The sequence below is a fragment of the Phaseolus vulgaris genome, chromosome 3 (genome assembly GCF_000499845.2).
Source record: "Phaseolus vulgaris cultivar G19833 chromosome 3, P. vulgaris v2.0, whole genome shotgun sequence".
NCBI lineage: Eukaryota > Viridiplantae > Streptophyta > Magnoliopsida > Fabales > Fabaceae > Phaseolus > Phaseolus vulgaris.
This window is the reverse complement of record NC_023757.2, coordinates 50,807,422-50,813,396: the sequence shown is the minus strand read 5'-3', so window position 1 is coordinate 50,813,396 and position 5,975 is coordinate 50,807,422. Positions and strand designations below refer to the sequence as shown.

The 5,975-nt window shown below is 33.5% G+C and overlaps 1 pseudogene; it reads right to left on the bottom strand.

Annotated features, from left to right (window-relative positions):
- Positions 1-1,303: 1,303 nt before the first annotated feature.
- Positions 1,304-4,894, bottom strand: LOC137808537 (glutamate receptor 3.6-like; annotated as a pseudogene).
- Between the last annotated feature and the right edge of the window lie 1,081 nt (positions 4,895-5,975).

Here is a 5,975-nt window from a genome sequence, read left to right as displayed (position 1 = left end):
AAAGATGAATAAGATGAGAGAGTATGGCAGAAAAAAAAATGAAATATTAATATAGTTTAGGGTTTAGGAATAATTGTTTTGTGGAATAATTGATGTTATTATTAGATTGTTATATTGATATTTATTACGGAAGAGTTTTATATTGTATTCTTGGTTAAAGAAAAACACGTAATTGAACTCCTAAAAAAATATGAAAAGAAAAATATGAAAAATGATAGGTATTATATACAACTCTAATATGATGGATTATGGATTATGGGTTTAGGGTTTATATATATATATATATATATATATATATATATATATATATATATATATATAAAATAAAAGATAAATTTATAATTAAATAATATAAAAAGTATATTAAAATAATAATAGAGTGTATAAAAATTTAGGATTATATATATATCATTCCTAAAAAAACTAAAAAAAAATTGATGTGATGATAGTTAAAAGAGAGGATATTTAATGAGTAAATATGTAAATGGGTCGAATAAAACGGTGATTCGTGACTTTGATTGGACAGTTTTGATGAAAAGTGGAGAAATTTGTTCGAAAGATAGAATCACGGTGGAAGAAGAAATTTATTTTCATTTCGTTGTGAAGGTGAGTATAACAACGTTTTTGTTTCATTGTTTCTATCCATGTTTTTGTTTTTTTAAACCCATGCATGTGTGTTCATAAAACCCATGTCTCTCTTCTTTTTTTTATGTGTATATGTTTATTGGTGTGTTGTATACATTTAAGTGATGAGCTGCACTTATGTTAAAAGTCTTACTCATGAAATGACTTATATGTGAGCAAACGAATTATTCTGTTATATCAAAATTTTAATCAAAAAATCTATTGGTCTAACATTTTTTTTCATAAATCAATTTAAATATATATTTTCTATTTGATATTTGAATGTGACATCACTAAAAAAAAAATATATTTTATATCAGTTATATAAAAGATATTTTACACTGGTTATATAAGATATTTTACACTAGTCTTATCATTAATTTAGGTGTGAGTGTTGTAAAATGTCAAGGTTAACTGATGTAATGTACCATACTAAACAAAAATTGTATAATATATCAGGTTCGTAATAGAAAAAAATATTTTAAAAATTTTAAGTATTACACCGGTATATTAAATCGGTTAAGTTATCCAACCAATATAATATGTACTAAATATAAAATTATACCGGTTATTGTTTAACCGACCTAAAATGTCGGTAAGCGTTTCTTTCACTAGTGGATACTTAAATTACAATTAAAAAATTAGCGTAGTAGTGTAAAGAAGATGACTCACTCATTCCTTTAAGATTAGATGAGACAAATATTAATCCCACGCTTTCATTCCTTAGCTTATATTTTCAAAATATTAATAACATATCTATCTAGTTTTCCTTAGCCTTGGGTCTAATTTTGAATATGGACACTAACACTAGAGCCATCCAATTCTTCTTCATGCGCCACCCTTCCACTAGATCCCTTTTCGGTTCGTTTTCTCTCTAACACACTTTTGTCTTCCCCTTCTCTTTCATTCACAAAGGAAAGGAACGATCGAAGACGAGAGGATTGAGATGAGTGCTCCAAGTTAGTATTGGAGTGTCTGCTAAATCGGTAGGCCATCCTTGCAGCATAGCAAAGGAGAGCAATGAAGCATGCTATGCCACTGAGTAGGAACAGACCCCAAAAGCTTTTTAGCTCTAGACGGTCTATGCCTTGTTTTGCACCCTCTGAGCTGCATGCACTTCTTGTAGCCATTTGTCATGAATTCTCTGAAGACCACCATTCTCTGAAAGTTTTAAGATGGCAGTGGACATGTCAATTGCTAGGGGAGAGTCTCTTGGGAAGGCCTGCAACAATTTAAGCATGCTCAATCTCTTAATGGTTTGGAGTTTGAAGAATGAAAATAAAAGTATAAAAGCACTCACAAAGCCCCATCCCATCTTGGTGAACTCTTGGCCAACAATACTGTATTCACATCTGGTAGCCAGGAAGAGTTCCATGTATGCACGTTCATCTATTATGGCAGTCACACCTCCATTAGCAGGGCCATCTTTCAAAGCCTTTTCATATTCTGATGGGGAGTTCAGAGGAACTAGCCTTGATCTGTGTATGTTTAGCTCCTCTGTCAGATAATTTTCAGCAAAGGAGCCACTCGGGAAACCAATCCGGTCATCGCTTGTTGCTAAGCTTTCAATTCCCTTAACTGAGGAAGAGAGCTGTTCCACAGTTAGGATGGAGGTGAGGCTTGCAATGTAGCTTGAGTTGAGTATCAAAACCACAAACAGCCATATGATCAGCACTAAGCGACCAAGGGTGCTCACAGTTTTCTCTCCTGAAAATAAATACTTATCTTAGAGAGATTTAAGTTAAGAACAAAAACTCAAATGTAGAAACAATCACTTTTGATTGGCTTAATATTCTATCTTTTACTATCCTTGAAATTTTGTCAGAAATGCAAAACTAATTGCTGTTTGATCAACAAATTTCAACCACTTACGATGAGAAAAAAAGAGGGTTGAAAAGCTAAACCTGCATAGAGAAACAATTCAGATGTCAGCAGCTGTTGAAGTTTGTATTCAGTATAAAAGAAAGAGCTTATTTTTTGGTGAATAATTAATTACCATAAAATGGTCACAAACTACCTTCTAGCTGGGCCTCTGAAGTCATCATTTAAGCGACGTTCCAAAATCCATACAACAGCTCCCACAACTAAGAAAAACATTCCTGTCACAAACCACATCATTGGAGTGAATGGTCTGAGGAAAGCCCAAGCACTGGATTTCATCTTCCTTATAGGTGCCACAACCACTAGCCCCGACTCAACATATGGCTGTGTAAAATCCACTATCTTAGTTCGGTTTGTGGTAATGGTAATGTCCCCTACAACTGCATCAAACTCCTACAAGCATATTAGAAGGAATTTTAGTACAAAAGTTAGAATAAGCTCATAGAAACTGGATAACCAATGAAAATGAATTGTAATATTCACCCCAATAGTGATCAAATTGAGAAGTTTTGAATTTGATGGGTTGGTTTTACCATCTCCATATGGAACAAACGTGTAAGGAACAGGATAAGGCACCAAGTGGAGAGCAGCAGTAAACACATCTATGCAATAACCACCAAACATCTCATTTCCCTCAGTTCCCTCAGTTCCCTCAGTTCTTGACACAAACTCACGGTAACTAATTCTAAGTGGCACCCCAATTCTCAAGTTTCTTCCAGTGTTGGAAAAAATCCACCCACGTGGGGTTTGAGTAGTTTGACCAGGCCAGATGACACTATATAGTCCTTCACTAGAAATGGAATGATTAGTAGCCTCCCCAGTGTGGAGGCCAGAAGTTTCAGACCAATAACCAATCCTCCTTATTCCACTGCCTATCACGTTAATCACTTCATATGATGAATGCACTAAGTTTCCATCTTCACCAAACATCATTTGGCCTGTTAGACCAGTTCTGTTCACCTCTAAAATCTGTTGAAGCAGCTTCCCACCATGAAGAAACACTCCCATAGTATCAAGGTGAAGACTGTCCCCTCTTAACATGTTTAGACTTGAATCATTTGAAAATGACAAAGTTCCCCCACTCCTGAAAAACGCATCAAGTGCAGAAGCAAGCACCCAAACGGTATCATAGGCGTAAAAGCCAAAGGTGTTCAATGCGAAAGGACCCTCAACAGGATCCTTTTGCTTGCTCAGTTTGTTCCAACTAGAACTAAATTTTCTTTTGATTTCTGACTCAGGGGTGTACATGCGCAAGGTGATAACTCCTTGAATGTCATTCATTGACTGAGTGGTGAACAATGATGGGTTTGAATCTAACAATGTAGAAAGCCAATCTGTGGCTATCCACACATAGCCACTTTCCATCATGCCAAGTGACCGAGCCACATTCAATACATCTAGACCAAAAGAAGGGTATATGTGAAGTACTATTACTGTTGATTCCATTAAACCTATCTTAACTAATGCATTGTTTATTTCCTCCCGAGTAATGTTACCAGGCTTAAATGGTGCTTTGTGTGATATTTTACCACGTTTCTCTGCTAGCTTATCCCCTAAAGCAGACACCCCATTTCTTCCATGATCATCATCAATGTAAATGGCAATGACATCTCTCCATTGAAAGTGATCAACAATTTCTGCCACAGCAGTCATCTGATACAGATCACTCTGTGTTGTCCTAACAAAATATGGGAACTGTAGTGAAGTCAGCGTAGGGTCAGTTGCTGCAAATGAAAGGAGAGGCACTTGCATCTCATTTGCAATATGTGAAATCACATGAGCCATCACAGAGAACTGGGGACCAATTATGGCCACAGTGTCATTCTCCATCAATCTTAATGCTGCACAAATAAATCAACAATGTCTTTTAAGAACATGCATATTTTTGCTTAAAAAATGCAAAAGTGTCAAAATAAAAAACAAACGTGTTTGAGAAGGACGTACAGTCAACTATTCCTAGGAACCCAGCGGATAATTTTGTGTCCAACGTTAAAATCTTTAGCTTGGTTCCATTAAGAATAGTTGGATCTGAGTTTACATCATCCACTGCAGCTTCTATAGCAACTTTAGCCACTCTCCCAACTGTTGAATTGAAGGACAGAAGTGCTCCTACGTTAACAATTCTTGGTCTTCCATAAACACTGCTGATTCCCATTGAAGGAAAGCCATGGTAGAACATCACGAGGACAAGAAACCAAATCTTTCTCATGGTGTCTTCCCTGCAAGAACATAACAAAGGCATAAGTAGTAATTGTTGATTAATCAAACAGCTTGTGTACTCTTTTTAACTAACTACACTAACAATACTATTTTGTAAGATGTATATAGCAGATGATTCTCTAGGCTTGGAGTGAAATAGAAGAACACAAAAAGTGGCCCTCACACTTGCAAAGCTTCTATCTGTGTATGCCATGACAGTGATATAAGCAGCAATTTATATCATCTTCGACAGTAATGTTGTTCTATAACCACCTAAATTAAGTGGCCACTTTCACCACAATGTTGATAAAGTAATAGTAAATTAAATTACACTGTGATAATGCTATATTGAAGATATTTTTTTATATTCTTTATTTAGTTATCTAAGACTAATTTCCATAAAATAAAACTATTACACATCTTATAAAATTTTAGTAACAAAAGAAAAAAAAAAGAATGAAAAGGATATTTTGTGAAAATCTTGTCCTTTGTAATGAATTTATTGAACAGGTAGTGTACTATGCATTTAAGACTACATGTAATGTTCAACCCAACTACCACATTTAAGATGTATAATGGTAAATTAAAAAGCTAACAATAAGAAGTACGAGTTAAATAAATTCATAATAGAGAACAAAATAAAATAGGACCAACTATTGGTTATTATCACTTTGTTATATAATCTATTCATATAATAAATAACTTCAAAATCTAATAAGAATTTAGAAAGAATGTAGTTTTAGATAAATAAAAACTTTAATAAAATAAAAAATAAACATTTATAGATTTTTTAATTTATTTAAAATTTATCTCCAAAATCTAAGAATGACAACCCTAGATCTTAGAGGATGTTCTTTATATCAGAGGTACCTCTTTTAATTAAGTCCTGTTTACAAAATTTAAAACAACAATGTTGAAATCCAACCTTGTAATTAAAGTCTTTCAATGTGTTGCACAGTCTCAATAGTGGGTCAAGCCAATTACACTTTTTTACAACTAGATCAGTGCTTCTTTAATATATTCAGATTTTTTTAAAATATCTTATAGCAGATATTTTTTAATATATATATTTATATCAATTATGTCACACTATATTTAATAAATATATCTTTAGTTAATGCTGCTCAACATTCCACCCTAGTCTTCTGAACCACGAATTGATTTAAAGAAGGTATATGAGATGTGAATTAATTATATTGTCTACAAATATTACACATTAATGAAAATACATGAATGAAAAATATGAAATTTGAGATAATTTATAAACTATG